Here is an 18,586-nt window from a genome sequence, read left to right as displayed (position 1 = left end):
ACCACACTTTCGACAAATTTTTCCGAATGCTTTACAATTTCCCCTGAAATGAATAGTACCACATTTCGTACAATGAAATTCATTATTATTATTTCTTTGTTGTTGAAAATTATTACTATTAAATGACTTGAAACTTATCTGTTTTCTTTGACGACTCCTGGGATGTTGTTGTCCTTGTCCATTAGATACTTCATTCTGTCTCCTTGTGTTCGGCGCCTGCTTCTTCATACCCATGTGAAAATTTTTTCGTCTCACTTCCATTAATTCTTGATTATCTTCTCTCTTCCTCATGCTCGGACCAGGATTTGAACATAAAATTTCCAATTGTTTATTCGTTATCTCTGCAGATTTACATATTTCCACCGCCTTTATCAAGTCCAGATTTTTTGTTCTCAAGAGTCTGTCCTTGACGTTTTTATCTTTGATGCCTAAGACCAATCTGTCCTTTATGAGAGAATCTGTTAAATTTTCGAATTCACAATTTTTACTTAATTGTTTCAACTGAGTTACATATTCATCCACAGTTTCCGATTCTTCCATATCTCTGGTGAAAAATATGTACCTTTCATATGTAACATTAACACTTGGTATGAAGTATGCCTCAAATTTTTCTAGAATATTCTTCAATTTCATTTTTTCTTTTTCATTTCCAAACTCGAAGGTATTGTATATTTTGAGGGCTTTATCACCGATGCAATTCAACAGCAAGGCGGCTTTATATTCTTCGGATTCACTTTCTGCTTTTGTAGCTTGAATGAAAATTTTGAATTTCTGTAGAAAGAATTTCCATTCCACTGCTGGATCTTTTTCTAACTTCATTTCGGATGGTGGCTTGGCTGACATGGATACGTACAACGAATTTTCTTCTGATTTCATCTCGGATGGTGTCTTTGTCATTATTACAATTATAATTCAATATTATTTTTCCACGAGAGGATTTCAATTTTCCACACACGCTTATGTTCGCTTCGACTGCGCCATGTGATGTATTTCGATTTGATAAAAACAAGTGGCTAGCTCGGTGTCTCATTTAATACTGAACTCACAATATGTACAAACATCTGTGGCGGCGTAGTTGTACCCATGGTAGAGGAATACTTCATCTCACCATGATGGTACCAAGGGTAGCCAAACGATGGCATCACTGCGCACGACGGTTGCGATCACAGGGTAGATTATACGTCTATTGCGGTGCAGCATACGCCAAACGATGGCGCCACCGGCGACGCAACACTCTATACCCTCGACGTAACCGGCGTTTATAGCAGGCACAAACTACGCTGCTTCGGCGATTGTCGTAGGTAGCTGCTAGGGTTCATTAACCTACCTGATGAGTCCGACCCTAGCAGTGGGACGAAACAATCACCCCAAGAGCACGCCATTCTTCAAATGGCGTGAACTCACCCCAGCACATACCGCCAAACATCTGTTATATACATTACAGGGACCCCTACCGGCTTTGCAATTTCTGCAAATGTGGGGGATTTCTGTGCCGTAATCTGTTTTGCAATTTCAGCAAAACTAGGGGATTGAGGCGCTTTATTCTTGTTAACTTCCTCTCTCAAGAGGCGTATGTCCCCGACCAACTGAGACACGGTTTCAGTCAGTTTATTTATTTGAGCCTTCAACTGCCCATTCTCTTCTTTGAGCCTTACAAGCTCCTCGTGTTCGCCTTCGCTGAATTTTTCAGCATCGGTCGCTTCCATGTAGGAACCCTCATTATCTGAGGTTTCCGACATGGTTTTATACTCAAAAATCTCAAAATATCAAACAATTTGAAAATAATAAAATATTCACAAATCTTCACTGTAATAGTCTAATATAAAACTTTGGTATAAAGCCGAATGTTTTATACGCTATGAGAAAAATCAGAAAAGAGATACGAAAAATAAGCTCACCTGATGTTTTCTGCAGTACCAACGAGAAAAAAAAATTCTCTGGACACTTAGGATGAACACCAACTTTGAAAATTTTAACGAATTAAAATTCCGATAACAAATATAGAACCTACACAAACTTCACAGACGGAATCAAATATTCCGTAGCTTGGTTAGTGGGCACTTTCACCTCCGCTTTCACTTTAACGGCACTGTGACACTTCGACTTTCTCGTCCGCTTTCTCTTTTATAGCACTAGCACTAGGAGCACTGTAGCACGTCTTCTCTTGTCAATCGAATGACTCGGAATGTTGTCAAATGTGATCACCAAACTTGATATTTATTACGTCTATGGTGATCAGAAAACTTTCACGACCATTACTGATACAAATGGGCGTTGCCGGATTGTAAAAATGACGTAGAATGTTCATAAGATAGCACTTCAGAAATCAGAATTTTCGTAAGCGAATACAGACAAAATGCGATATGTTAAAATTCGAAAAAAATATATTTTGAGATATTTGAGTTATAAGGATTTTTTTGACATATATTTTGAAATTTAGGAAAATACCCCATTCTTCATATATTGCAAAGATTTTCATAGCGATATATGGCAAAATTACGCTGAAATTCAGGAATAACTGAAAATTATTCAATATTCCTAATATTACCTCTCACGTGGTAATTTCTACTTTTCAACTGACTCCAGTACGTAATTCAGGCTATTGCTTAAAGATGTGACACATTTCCGTATTTGGAGTAGTATCTGTAAAGCAACCAATGTCGATCCTCTTGATCTCGAATCGTATGTACTACTTCTCCTTTCATAAAGTATTGAGTATAATCGAAAATAATTCGAAGCGGAAGCTAAGTATATTTAGAAGACACGGAGGTGAGTCAGAATAACCTATGTTGAAAGGGTCTATCTCTCTTTACAGCCAACATATAGAGTGTTTTACTGATTTTCGATACCTTTATTCTCCGCAAAAACTAGTTCATACTGACATAATAACTGATCTTTTTTTCGGGTCTGGCGTAGAAAAAACTGATAAATAAGACTGAACCCATCAAAACAGTCTGTATATAAAACTTCCTTATGTTTGATATGATATTCATGAAAAGGAGAAAAAATTTAAGGGAACAAGTTATTTATCGTTCTCCTGCTTAAGATTTTAATACTCAGTAAACCTAGTCAAATCTGAATTTTCAGAAAACACAGTAACGAAAATTGAATTAAACTTAAAACAATTCGACGAGTACTTGTTGTGGGGTCCTCCCGGACAGCTTGAAGTATAGCAGGTGCATGCTGGCTTTGCTGACTATTTCGATCACCTTCTCTGATTCGCAAACCACCGAATGAGCCTGTCTTACCTAATCGCCGGAACACAAATGTCTGACTCTTTGGTTGTCGTCTGTTGGGAAAACGCAAACCATACTCTAGAACCGCTACGCGAAAATTTCCATTCGCATATCCATGAATGAACAACATATCGCTACATTTGGAATATTTCGACTTTTTCGTTTTTATCTTGTTAGCCATGATATTATGGCAGAGGATAAGCAGCTAGCACAAAAATTGATATGTCATTCGAAAGTACACTAAATGAGGTATGTTTTACTGAGAAGAAAACAAGTGCATAATTATTAATGTTTCATCCATAAAACCATTGGAAAAATAGGACTAATTTTGTTCACTGCAGACTCGTTATATTCAACTCCTTACCGCGCCCGCAATAAGACTTTTTCTGCACACAGACTGTCTTATCTCGCAGCAAATTTATTGCCCTTCCCGAATATGTGGTCAAATTTGACGAAGCTACAAGGAAAACTGAAGTCGTTTAGATTCAGATGAAACATTATATTAATTTTCTTACATTGAATATGTTCGCTACCGTCTCTAACGTATTGTGGATTTTAGAATATCAGGGTATAACTATTTGAACAAGCGGACCTGAATTCTAAATAGCACTTCCTGAAACCCTGTCTCTTTTTTCAATCACTTTCGGCATTTTCATAATAAAAATTGATATTAGTTGTGTCAACGGCGTTATGACATTAACGACATTTCATGAGTGCCAACCTTACTCCGTTCTAGTTAGAAAAACTTGAGAAAATTATTTCATGGCCAACCTACTGCTAAAATATATGTGAATGGAGTGTAAATTAATTGAACATGTAAAACACTTAACTATGAATTGTTCTTCACTAACATCCGTTTGTTTTTGTGTTTTAAAACCACAAGATGCACAACTCACCATTTTGAATAATGTATTTGCTTACAACTGTGACAGCAATGAAAATAAATTTTGATAGAGAACATAGACCTAATATAAAATAATCAAATTAATTGATATAAGGTCTATAATGGAGAATAACCATAGGCTTCACCTATTATTATGTTAAAGCTGATGACTGATGACTGATGAGTCACACAAGGAGCTCTAATATGGTCGTTTTCGTTCGCAAGGTTATTGAAAGGAAAAGCCCAATATGCTCCTTCCTCGTATTTTATGTTCTATGGTTTTGACGCACGTTATAATGTCTAGTGCGATAATAGTATATTATTGCATAAGGTGGAGAAGTGTCACTTTTCATGGCTCGCCATGAAAAGTCACTTCTACTCCGAAAGAAATATGTTATTTTATTTTCAAACGTTTTGAAATCCACAAAACTCTGAATATCCACTTTTGGATTGATTTACATTTACCCACATAATTCTATCCGTTTACTTTCAATCGTTATAATGGACGAGTTCAGGAACGTTAGCCAACCTTGTAAATAATAGAAAAAACTCTTTCAATGGGAACGAATTTTTTTTTAATTATATTTGTGCCTTTCAGTTGCTTTCATTATTTTGTAATCATTGGAATGTCCCCGGCTCTCAAATCCAAGTGATATAAAAGTAAATTTATATTGAATTTTCAAGGTGAGTTTTGACATGATTCAGGCGTTTTTTGGTGTTTCGTGCATTATATTTATGGTTTAATCCATAGACTTATAATTTATTTATTATTAGACTATGTGTTCTGTGATGAAACTATAGTTTAATTCAATAATCAGCCACTAGAACGAGCTAGATAAACAAATGACGGTACGAGAATCAAAACATACAAAACCTCTTTGATCAAAATCTGAAATCTTACAAAATTTCATATGTTTCTGTTAATGACCCTCGAATTGATATTATAGCCAGTCTTAGGATCTTAGAATCACATTTGAAACACAGATGGCGCTCACATCACTTTAGTCGCTTCGTTTACCATCTTTCTACTCTACAATCTTTGATTGGACGTTTGAAGATAAAAATATATAATTTCTACTTTCCAATGAAAGCTCCGTCTATTGTTGCCACTAGAGTCATTCATATATCAAGATTGACTTGCTTTAAATAGGGGAACTCTCAACGAAAAAATTTTAGCAAGAGTGAATTCGCTACACATATAACAATAAGCTGAAAACTCAGGTTGCGAAGTATACGTACAACTGCGAAAAATCATCAATTTGATTAACCAATTCACTTCCCCAATTGTATAGTGGAAAACTAGAGGTTCCTACAAGGGCGCGTCCCGAAGGTCGATTCAGCAAACAACGGAGACAACTGCAAGATTTCGAATGGAACTACTTCCCAAATTGAATTGCAAATTATTCTCGGATTCATTTGGATTTCAGGTGTGTTATCCAGGAGCGGTTAATTTATTCATCATAAAAGCTGCAGATTCACACTGCGAAGGAACATTTTTTCATCATCTCCTGTTTTTAACACGATTAGTTAATTACAAAAAATTATGGACCCCTCTGAAATATTTACTGTTAACACAGTAAATAATGAAGAGCATCGGCCCTTCTGATGTTTTATTCGGTTTATTGTAATTTTGTGTTGGAATGTCAGGAAAGTTATGGAATGTTTAATTTGGTGATGAAGCAGTTGAATGAATCAACAGTGATCGATAACTATTATATAAAAATTTTGGGCTAGGACAATGATTCAAACTTTAGCAGAATCGACTTTAGTTAGCGCAATGTTTTTTAAACGGTGGGTCGCGACCCCTTAGGGGGTCGCTAAGCTTTCGTAGGAGGGTCGCGAGAGATCGAGAGAATCCCTAAATAAAAAAAATCAATAAAGTTCGAAAAGACGGATTCGTTTTTGACAGGTACTGTGATAATTAATTCGTTTTCCAAATTCAAGCGATTTCTCTGCTTACTCTTCATTTGTGCAATTGATAAAAATGTCAATTCGCACAAACACAAAATGATATAAAAAAACGAATTGGGGTGTCATGAAAAAGTTTTAAAAACACTGAGTTAGCGCATAGGCGGAAAATGCTTTTGACTATACAGGTTGAGTCTTTGACTCACAAATATTTTATCAGTAGATTCTTGAGGTGAAGAGATTTTTTCCGATTTGGTTCTGATAAAAAGATTAACGGCCATTTTCAATAAACTTATCTATCCATCGTTTCACTTACTGACGATTAGTAACCATTGGTAACCATTCTAAAATATATCTACAGATAGATCATAGAAACGAAATCACATGCATTTTCTATCTTCAGTAACTGAAACAATGGATAGATAGGATTATTGAAAACGGCCGTTAGCCATTTCAAAGTTTCATAATGAGCTGTCCCACCCCTGGAAAAAATATTATCTTCGGAATAACTAAATCTGTGGATCTTTTAAACAGAATTATTGTATTCAGCCAAAGTACCTAATTTTTTTAACTTCATAGATATTTTTTATTTTTGAACATCAAATTACTCAGAAACGGCGCATTATACGAGAAAATATGAAGATTACTTTTATTTTAAAAAACATTCAAATGTTCATAAGATAGCGTATAACTTAGTTTCAGAAGTTGGTATCGAGAAAGATTCATCCAATAAATGAAAAACTATATTCCGTAATTCATTTCATTCGATAAAACCGTTTATGAGAACTAAAAATAACATTTTTTATGGTTTTTCAACAGCGTGTATCTTTTAAACCGAGCCGTAAAAGTATTTCTGTTGAACTCAAGAATCTACTGTTAAAATATTTGTACGAGACAAAGACTCACCCTCTCGCTCACCCTGTATAGGTGGTCCGAAAGTGGTGAAACGCGACGCCACCATACTTTTTCAAATGAGAATACCCAATTTTCAGATCACATTCTGCATCCTCATGAAATTCAGATTTCAAAATACCCCAGTTGTCATAATTTATCTGCGTGCCTTCTTGACGTGAGACACTTTTTTCGACACATTTCATGGTAATGATGGTTTCAACTAGAAATCATATCTTGAAAACCGGTGAAGATAAATGATTGATTTTTTTAGTTCAGCTAGAATTTGTAATTACCCAACCAAGAACGTCGAATTATATTTTTAACGCCATTATTATTATTTTATATATTATTTATATTACTAGCTGACCCGGCAAACCTAGTTTTGCCATTTAAATCATTTCTAGGGTAGATAATAATAACTAACTCATCGTGATTGCTCGATTGGTCGGAAGAAAAAGGAATGCCTTTTTTTCTGTTCTGTACAATTTTTTTTGGGAATATTTTGTTATATAAACCTTGCCCTAACAATAATAAACACAACAACAAAAGAATTGTCCAATTTGGTGCGATCGTTTGAACAATAAAGCATTTTGAAGTAAACCATAGATCCTCTTTTATTAATATAGATTTTACCTTTATTGTTATCCGACTGAGTAAAAAACTAACGCATCTCAAAACATTTTTCGGAAAAATTTTTGATGATCAAAAACCAAATATCTAATGTATAATTTTCTAGTCGTTCCAGTCGGTTACAATATTCCTTTCCTTCAGAAGCTAGACCTGGTTAGAGATATGTTTTGAGCTCTTTGAATAATGCCAAAAAAAGCTAGCTAAGTATTATTCTCGAATACATAAACGCACTCTGATAACCTAAGTTTTTTTTAATCCCATTAATCCTTGAACGCCAAAATTTCTGAGCATTTCTTCAATACTCAAAAACCCAACTGTGATAAGTATAAATAATTGAACAATTATTAAAAACTTATTACAGGGTTGTACTTCAAATAAGTATTCAGGCATTGAGTATTATGATGCTGCGGAATCTTTGAAAGCTTATACTGAAAAATCAGTATTTTCATATAGTGCCACCATTGTTTTCAAAGTGCGTAATGTCAAATTCTCTAGTTCATATTATGACAAATTTGAATGAAAATGGTAGGTATACACCTGTATACTACATTCACTTTTATTTTAGCACTCGGTTAGCCATGGAAATATGACCCATTTCACTCTGTATAGTACGAAAATTTGGGATTATGAAATTTGTCAAAACATTTTTGGGTTTTAAATCAACGCTATGTTGCCCGTTTTACGTAGAAGTTTCTGTTATTACTTATTTTATCACATTGTCGAATCCCTTCGGAAAATATGTGACGAACATAATTGAAGTTTATACAAACTGATTGAAGGCATACCAAATCCAGTTATTTGCATGGAAAAAACAAGAGATCAGTATAATATCATAATATGCACTAGCTTGAGGTGAGTTAATGTTCGTTATCTTCTTTGGCTGAAGTTTGAATACGTTACATCTGTTTTAGAATTAAAAAAATATCAATCCCAAGATTAAATGCATATGATGCAGTGGTTGGGAATGGGTATGTCCCGCAGGAATTAACAGATAATTACAATAATGTGAAATTCTTCAACAAAAATCATCTTGCATCAATATAAGTAAAAGGAATTAAAGGAAGTCAAGTCAAGATGAACTTCACCTTCGAACAAAAATTTCACATGAATAAACAATTAACAGGACAACTGGCGCTTATTTGTGGCTGTTCATCTTAATACATTGATATAATAATAATAATAAGGCATTCATTGGTACCTTAAGACATTTACAATGTATAGGACAAATCAAATGAAAAATAGAAAAATCACTTTTCGGGAACTTATTCTACGACGACATTCATCGACAATTTTACTAAAGTAAACTTTTCGCATTAATTCACTCAAACATAAAATTCTCAAATGCCACCACTTTTTTGGATCTCCTAATAGAAGGAAATTCTTTGTCATCCTCTTCATCCACAGCTGAAATACAAGTCGTTTAGATTCATATGAAACATTATATAAATTCTCTTACATTGAATATGTTCGCTTCCTTCTGACGTATTGTGGATTTTAGAATATCAGGGTATAACTATGTATTTGCATGAGCGGACCTGAAGAAACCCTGTCCCTTTTTTCAATCACTTTCGGCATTTTCGTAATAAAAATTGATATTAGTTGTGGCAACGGCGTTATGACATTAACGACATTTCATGAGTGCCAAACTTATTCCGTTCTAGTTCCAAAAACTTGAGAAAATTATTCCATGGCAAACCGAGTGCTAAAATAAATGTGAATGGAGTATAGGTATATAAATTAATTATGAGAGGAAAACTGAAAATGTCTCGAATATTAAAAGATTATTATCAAATGAAATTTTACTATCTCTACGCTCCTTTGGGAGGTTATTAAATAAAACATAATGAAATGGATCGAATTAGGTGTGGGTGGAATTCAAAACTTCTCTTTGGTCTGTAGTCGGGAGCATTTCAGCATCAGCAGGCATAAATAATGAAGAGACATTCTGAAAGTTGTACAGATACTGTAAAATGGTTTTGTTAATACTTTTCCTCATAAAACTGGGATGAACACAAGCGTAACAGCGTGATATATTTCGTGCTTAGTCGGGATGTTGCAGCAGTTGGAAAACCCACTCCAAAAACTTCGATAATGTCCTGCTTGGTAGTGAAGTTCCACTCAAATGAGCACCTAAATAAACAGCAATGTCGCTATCGGTGAAAGAAAATCGGTTCTATCCGGAGTTTCCTCGTGGGTTTTTATCGTTCGCGTTCTCATTTCAGAGGATATAGAACTTGCGTGTTTCTCTATGCCTATAGAAATAGAATGACAATGACATAAAGAAAACTGTGGTATATTATTCCCAATAAAGAATTTTCGGAACCGAGTACATTTGAGGCATATATAGATTCCGACAAAAAAGCTCCTCGTTCTTCAAATGCTAGGCTTTTTCCTTGATAGTGCTTAGTGAATACGACAATTCGACAATTGTCTCTTTACCTATAGGCACAATTCAATATATTAATATAATTTTTTTTTTTTTTTTGAGAAATTATTGCAATTGCTGCTCCTTACTAAGTCTCTTCGAACATTCAGTTAGAATTAATCGCAATTATAAATATATACAGGGTGTATTTGAAGATGAGGCTTTTTTTCAACAGAAGGTAGAACTGGTCAAAGTGAAGCATTTCACCAAAAATCACCCATACAAAACTTTCAAAATAACAAAGTTGAAAAAAAAATTGAAAATGATTACTGAAATAGATCCTTATACGACCCTAGACCGTTTGTTAGCTGAATTTTCGCAAAGCAGTGGGAAAAAACTTATCTCCTGATTTCGTTTAAGATATTGGCGTGGTAATGAAAATGGAAACTTAGGATTGCCGAATTGTTCTCATTATTTTTAAGTAACTTACACGATTTGAAGAAACGGCTCATTTCGATACCAACTGACTGAAGAGACTTAGGACACAAGTGTAAAAAATAGAATAATACTTCAAAATCTCACCAATAAAATTCGTCTAAATTATTCACGAAGTTTTTCATAATGTGCATCACAATCTTGTTCGAACATTCCAACAGCGGTCTTAAAAATGGGATGAAATGGGGAAACATCATAGATCTTTTTCAACATAACTAACATAAGCACTTCCAAGAAACTGCCTCGATTTTCTACATTTTTTTCACCCTTAATTGCACGATACAACAATTATGATTCTCTCAAAAGTGACCTGATGCATCTGATCTGATGAACTTGGTACTGAACCATTCATTGTCCAGCCATATGTTTATGTTTTGTTTCGTTTTTGCGATGCCGGAGTCACCTTCCACAGTCCCATACTTGAAATTCAATTAAATTTTGTCGAACTTCTAGAGGTTGTATACTACATTCACTTTTATTGTAGCACTCGGTTGGCCATGGAAATTTGGCACATTCAACTCTGTATAGTACGAAAATGTGGGGTTATGAAGCTTGTCAAAACATTTTTGGGTTTTAAATCAACGCTATGTTGCCCGTTCTAAGTAACAGTTTTTGTTATTACGTATTTTATCACAATGTCGAATCTCTTCGGAAAATATGTGACGAACATAATTGAAGTTTATACAAACTGATTGAAGGCATACCAAATCCAGTTATTTGCATGGAAAATACAAGAGATCGGTATAATATCATAATATGCACTAGCTTGAGGAGAGTCAATGTTTGTTATCTTATTTTGCTAGAGTTTGAATACTTTACATCAGTTGCAGATTTCAAAAATATTAACCAGAAGATGAAATGCATATCATGATGCAGTGGTTGAGAATGGGAATCTCCCGAAGGAATTAACAGATAATTACAAGAATGTTAAATTCTTCAACAAAAATCATCTTGCATCAATATAAATAAAAGGAATTAAAGGAAGCTTCAAGTCAAGATGAACTTCACCTTTGCACAAAAATTTCATATGAATAAACAATAAACAGGACAATTGGCGCGTATTTGTGTCTGCTCATAAATACATTGATATAATAATAATAATTAGGTATTTATTGGTATCTTAAGACATTTACAATGTATAGGACAAGTCAAATGAAAAATAGAAAAATCTATTTTCGGGAACTTATTCTACGATGACATTCATGGAAAATCGTGTAGTAAACTTTCCGCATTAATTCACTCAAACATAAAATTCTCAAATGCCACAACATTTTTGGGTCTCCCAATAGAAGGACATTCTTTAACATCCTTCTCACAATATTTCTGATTGTAAAAATATTCAGCTGAAATAATATAAGTCGATTAGATTCAGATGAAACATTATATGAATTCTCTTACATTGAATATGTTCGCTACCGTCTGACGTATTGTGGATTTTGGAATGGATATTCCATATACCCTGATGGGTATACTATTTGGATGACCGGACCTGAATTCCAAATAGCACTTCCTGAAACCCTGTCTCTTTTTTCAATCACTTTCGGCATTTTCGTAATAAAAATTGATATTAGTTGTGGCAACGACGTTATGACATTAACGACATTTCATGAGTGCCAACCTTACTCCGTTCTAGTTACAAAAACTTGAGAAAATTATTTCATTGCCAACCGACTGCTAAAATAAATGTGAATGGAGTACATCTCACCCATGTTGTATAACTTATACATACAATTTTTGGTTAAACAACTTATTTTGATGAGTTCTACCTTCTGTCAAAAAAAATCCTCACCTTTAAAACACCTTGTATATTCCCATGAATTCTAATTATCTTAGGGTACTCTTTTTGATGTTAATTCTATACAATGTTTCCTGAAGTCAATGTAACCAAATTTGGTCCCAGATTCTCAAGACAAAATGAGGAGAACCCTATTTTTGAATTTCGACAGGAGGCCCTAGCTTTCGGATCTACAGCCCCCTCAATTTCTCCCCTAAAGAAAGTCCCTTTTTTATCTCAGAATCCGGTCATACAAAAATCTTTGAGTTTAGTACACAGGAGTTTTATGAAATGCGAAATCTCACAGTGTTACCTATTTTAGGGTTGGCGAAATTTCAAAGACCATAAAGACACTTTTCAATGGGACACGATATCTTTAGATCCACTAAACAATTGCAGAGGCAAATAAAATTTCTTCTTTCAAATTGTTCAACAATTTTCGAGGAACTCAAAGGAGTTGATGTTCAGTGGTTCAAAAGACATCCCGTCCCGTAAAAAACGTCTTGAGTGGGTCATTTTGATATAATATTTCTCGTATATTTTGAAAACAGTAGAATATACTCAATATTAATCAATAAATATAAATTACAAGATGATGCCAATAATAGAAAGATATAAAAAATTTGGCCTCTTCAATGCACCCTTTATTTCTTGGCTCAGCATTAAGGACTGCTTGAAAGATATGCCTATGTGAACAAATGTGCTTCCGACTCTTTCCCAAGCAGAGGAAAAGATGTTTGGACATTTTCGATGCTCACGAGCTCTGGTTATTACTTTATGCGATGATATTTTCTGTGCCAGGAATTTTGGACGTGGAAAACTATGTATATGGATGAAAGAATCGTTGTCGGTACTGGAAATATAATAAATTGATTTTCGCTTGTCAATACAAGATAACGTATCTTCCATTTTATCAATTTTTGTTATTGCGATGCAGACATGCAATATGAACGAGAACAATTGGTAACATCAACGTCGGCAATGAACAATTATTAAGTGTGGTGATGCACTTTCATGTGAGTATCGATTTACTTAATATTTGTATGGGTCTGAATCAGAAGTCGACCTTCATGGTCGTGTTAAATATTTCTCGAATGTCTACAGGAAGAGAATTTAATAGTTCATAATGCTCGAATGGTATCGAAGGGTCAAATTGTCGAGAATTGAACTGAAAACCACACAATTGGTTCCGATGGGTCTGTATTCGCTCAGTAGTAGTTCATGTTGTGGGTTAGGTCTAAATAACTCCAAAACTATTCAGGCTAGAGCCAAAGTAGCGAAGGTTTTATTTACTCATTTCGCCGTAAAATGCATATCATGTTTGATGGATTCGGCGAACAAAGCTTGGAAAATTCGCTTTGTTTAATTTTCGGTCTATATATACGCCATTTTCAATTCAAATTCTTTCCAGCACATTTCTAGGAAAATTCTAATAGGTCTGAAACAATATTTTTTCATGAGCCATTCTAATAATTCTTCATTGGAGAAATTAATCGAGACATAATTATATTTGCATCATATATTGAGAATGGTGAATTTCTGAAAACATAACAACCTTTACAAGAAGCAACAGGGAATAGGGAGGCATTTTGAAGTAAATAAATTTCAATTGGTGCAATATCGTTTCGTTTCTATGTAGAACTCCACTTTATTATTATAAACAAAGATTATAGAGTAGAAAGATAGGAAACGCCCTCATATCGCTAGTGCTAAAAACCGACTACATTTTGGCCAGTGAAAACACATTTGACAATGAGATGGCGCTGAAAACGTATTGTCAATACAGAAATTATAATTGAGGGGCGCGAAATTCGAATTCTATTCCTTGTATTTAATTTCAATATTGACCTTGCTGAGACCAGAAAACAAACATCCTGAGCGACAAAACAAACGGATGGTTTTGTTTTGTGACCAGGATGTTAGTTTTCATCTGAACATTGTTTGGAATCAATTGGTATCAATGAAATACGCTGTTGGATGTGATAAATTTTTATTTGCAATCTATAAAAAATTTCCACAAATTTGAAATTATGAACAACGAAAAGAGCTTTGACTAGGACACAAGAGTATGGTTATCTGCTATAGGTACGTCAAAGGTATTTTTTCTGTGAAAACGTTTTGAATTGATAAACTTAGTTGAATTTGTACAATTCATATCAGAAATTTATATAAACCAATATTCAATTTACCGTCATAGGATACACATTTCCGTTACTTACATATTATTTACAAAATTTTCAGAACCACAATTGAAAAAAACCTTACAGAGGTATGCAAGACCTGTACTCAAGCCTGTCAGTATAATTTCTTCATGCTTTTTTATGATTTCTTCATAGTATGGTCTCTTTATAACACAATATACAAATTGATTAATAAATGAACAAAACACTCACAGAAGGTTTCATAAGACTTAGACTTTCCAAACAACAATTTGACAGTCACCCGATTCCCAAATCGAAATCCATAAAACTTTTGCATTTCTGAATATATTGAAGGCAATTGAGAATCATTGAAAGGACGTATAAAAGTCCTAAATGGGCCCTTCATGCAAGGTATGCTTCCTGCATACAACAATTTACGTGGATGAACAGTTCTCAATCGACTTGCAGTAAAATGTTCATTGCACAATCATGGTGTAGTCAGTAGTGTTTGCAGGCCTTTACGCCCTGAAAGTTTCATCGACTTCGTTGCACTGAAAATAAAAATCAATGAATGAACGAGTCACATGTTACCAGTTTTAATACTTACTTTCCCATATTCCTTAGTAAAATTCGTTTAATTTGATTCACAGTAGTTCACCGTACAATAATTTTCGAACGATATTTTGAGGATTTCGCCAAAAAATTAGACAAAATTTCAATAATCAGCAACTAGGAACGAGCTTGATAAACAAAAGGCGATACGAGAATCAAAACATTCAGAACCTCTTTGATCAAAATGGCCATCTGACATCTCACAAAATTTCATATGTCCCTCGAATTAATATTTTAACCAGTCTTAGGGCCTTAAAAACACATTTGAAACACAGATGACGCTAACATCAATTTAGTCGCTTCGTTTCCTATCTTTCTACTCTATAATCTTTGGTCAATTTCTAAAAGAATCTGATCCCATATCCCCAAAAAACTTGAAACAAAATAGAAGCAGTGATTACACCATAGTTTTAGACAATGACAGGTCATATGAGATAGATGACGATATTTTCTACAGATTAAGATATATTTTTCATGAAGACTCTTATTGGAACACCAAAATATTCTGCGTTCATCTATGTAAACGAACAAAAGTGTATTAAATATTTATTTAAAAAAATTGACACAAGAGGGCGTATCGCTTGATACTTTTGTCATCCAAGTTTTCTGATCACATAGACATTTGACACGAAAAACAATAACAGAAAACGTCATCTCGGTTGGAGGAAGATATAGACACAGATTACAGAAGCAAGTTTCTGTATTCTGTGAATATGGAATTCTATATCTTCTTGCTCAGTTCCAGTGTTGTCGAACTAACAGAAATTTCTAGACCTTATGGTTGTATTCTACTTTTCATTCGTAAGTTACTAAACTATAGCGTACGATCGATCTGTAAGTTTCAGATTGACAGATTCGTAAATAATGCAATTCTGGAAATGTTTCTGTCACTATCTCATTGACAGTGTCACTTTTGAACTACTTATCGTAAATAGTTACGGATTCCAGTAAGCTACAGACCACTAAAAACCGTCCAGAATTGCAATTCTCCTGTAAGCTTATGGAAAGTTACAGATTAGCTTACAGATGAAAGCAGAATAACACCATTAGTCTAGGCATTCTACGTCACAATAGTTTTAAACATTCACTAAGTTTTGAAGGGTCTATTTTTTTAACTGAATTTTGTGTCGAATCTTTCACGTAGTGCTAAAGATTTTCCTGAAAAATTCTACTCATGATAAAACATTGAGTCTCTACACAAAGTGTGGTATGCTGTTTGAACTGCCATCAAATCAGTTATCTAACGATGCATGGTCAGAAAATATTTTAGGGTACAAGGTTCATTCTCGAAAATCGCAACATGCAAATTTTCAACATAAAATTATGATTCTCCATAAACTTCCAATAGCAGTGAATCACCCTGTACATATTTTTATGCTATGACTGAAAATATTTTGTTTGCCTATGTTCTTGGTTGAATCGTATGAACTCATTAATAATTAATCAAATCATGAAAACGTAAGTGATGGTGGGGAGGTTCAGATTAAGACTCTTTGTTAGTTCTACGCTAGCAACATTGCAGGTGCAATCAATTTGAACCTGCGGACTTTAAAATATTCATACAACTCCATTTCCATGAGGAAAACACTCCAAGCAGACTTATTGATTGTAGTATCTTCCTCTCTCATCCTGTACTCATCCAAAGGCCGAACTGCGGGTGCCAATAACGGAGTGTACACTTTTTAGTACTCGAAGGTCCTTCAATACATCCTCCACAAGATATTTCCTGTCAGCGTTGCGAGAGGAGGTCAAAAGAGCCGATTTTTGCATAATAAGCGAGAGGATGAATAGTGATCCCAGCCAGGATTATTCCTAGCAATAAGCTGGATGCGGTTGAAATATCAGATTTAATATTCAGCTGCACCGTCTGAATGTAAAGCCGCTGTCGAAATTAGAATATTTTTCACCTTGTTAAGATGAGCAAAGATGGGGTGATCCAACACCTGAGGATCGTGATAAGAAATGATTCGATTAGAAATCAACATAAATTATTCCTAAGGGAAATTTCAGGTTGTTAAAACATTTGAACATTGAGTGAAGCTAATTGTGGCGAGCTTGGTCCCAGAAACTACAGCGTTATCATTTTGTTGAAATACCTATAACCTGTTATTTTGTAAGTTTGGACTGAAAAGGATGGATTGGCTTGAAGTGGTGATATTTGTTTTCTCGATCGCTCGTAAGAGCTAGGAACATAATTAAGTTGAGGTCTGAATTAACCGATTAATTTCGTTAAGGGTCAAAATTAGGCCGATAGTTCTGGAGTTTTAGAGATCTTTTTTTTCAAAATAATTATCGATTGAAATTCAATCTGGGAGGACTCTGCATCTTCTGGAACTATTTAGGGTTTTCACTCCCAGTCCACGAAACAGAATCAATTAAAAAATTGAAATAATTGATTTGCTGCTGCGAGAATTCTTGCAGTAATTTGTCAGGAGCAAATCGGATAGAAAAAAATTGTTGCCTGACAATGAACGGAAAATGGAACTTCAAAATGGTAACTTAAATCTAGAAGATTCTTTAAGAATTCGTAGACTCCGAAACGTTACGAAGTTACCATTTTAAAGTTCCATTTTTCGTTCATTGTCAGGCAACAATTTTTCTAATTTGCACCTGATATATTAGGGCAACAATTTACGTAGAAGCAAATCAATTATTACAATTTTTGCTTTTGTCTCAGAGACTGGGAGTGAAAAGCCTAAAGATTTTCAGAAAAAAATATAGATCCAATTTAATTGGAACCTATACTTCATGCACATTTATTTTAGCAGTCGGTTGACCATAAGATAATTTTCTCAAGTTTTTGTAACTAGAACGGAGTAAGGTTGGCATTCATGAAATGTCGTTAATGTCATAACACCGTTGCCACAACTATAATAATATAAATTTTTATTACGAAAATGCCGAAAGTGATTGAAAAAAAGAAACAGGGTTTCAGGAAGTGCTATTTAGTATTCAGGTCCGCTCATTCAAATAGTTATACCCTGATATTCTAAAATCCACGATACGTCAGACGGTAGCGAACATATTTATATAATTATGATTTTCGATCCGCAAACTCTGTTTTTAAAAAGAATTTTATTCTTTCAATTATAAATCACAATTTCGAAAAACTAAATGACTTTATAATTGGACAGAGCGGAAAGGAGTTACAAACAGAATGAATTCTAAAATGGAACTAAACTAGAATGTGTCTCTTTTCACATGGAAACCTTGGATTCTGGAAGAATCCGAGTCATCACTTTCTTCTCGCACTAACACTTTCCGCGAAGACGAAGCTGGCGTCAGCGTTCCAGTACGAGGAGCATCTCGTAATACTTTCCCCCTTAAGAGATAACGTCTCTGTTATCTGCTGGGTGGCCTTGGGTGATGTCTTCCATTTCTACGTGTATGATTTTCCTTGGACTGTAGATTAACTCGGAGATCCTTGTTTTGTTCTTTATAACGAAGATGATTCCAAGAATTGTGAAACAGCACAATATCACACTTGTAGACTGGTGAATGACCTGAGTTATTGGGTGTAGGTACATGGGCTGGTCTGAAAGTTTTTCTGCTTCTTGAAGGATTGAAGTTGGTTCTTTCAGATGCCTCAGGTGAAATTCAATTTTGTGGGTGGAGTTCAATGAAATTTTCGAAATGTTTTTGGCAGTT

General features: G+C 34.5%; 1 protein-coding gene across 2 annotated transcripts in view; it reads left to right on the top strand.

The window, feature by feature from the left end:
* The window catches only part of LOC123313572 (ras-related protein Rap-1), a 171,973-nt gene that overhangs the window by 87,906 nt on the left and 65,481 nt on the right, over nucleotides 1-18,586 (top strand). Inside the window, exon 1 of one of the 2 annotated variants that reach the window (XM_044898518.1) lies at nucleotides 13,101-13,201. The exons of the other annotated variant lie outside the window; for it this stretch is intronic. The gene's annotated coding sequence lies outside the window, so the exon portion shown is untranslated. Of the gene's footprint in view, nucleotides 1-13,100; nucleotides 13,202-18,586 lie in introns of those variants that run through there. 2 annotated transcript variants of the gene reach the window in all.

Source organism: Coccinella septempunctata, chromosome 1 (genome assembly GCF_907165205.1).
Source record: "Coccinella septempunctata chromosome 1, icCocSept1.1, whole genome shotgun sequence".
Lineage (NCBI taxonomy): Eukaryota > Metazoa > Arthropoda > Insecta > Coleoptera > Coccinellidae > Coccinella > Coccinella septempunctata.
The sequence above is the reverse complement of the archived record's forward strand: the minus strand, read 5'-3'. Positions and strand labels throughout refer to the sequence as shown.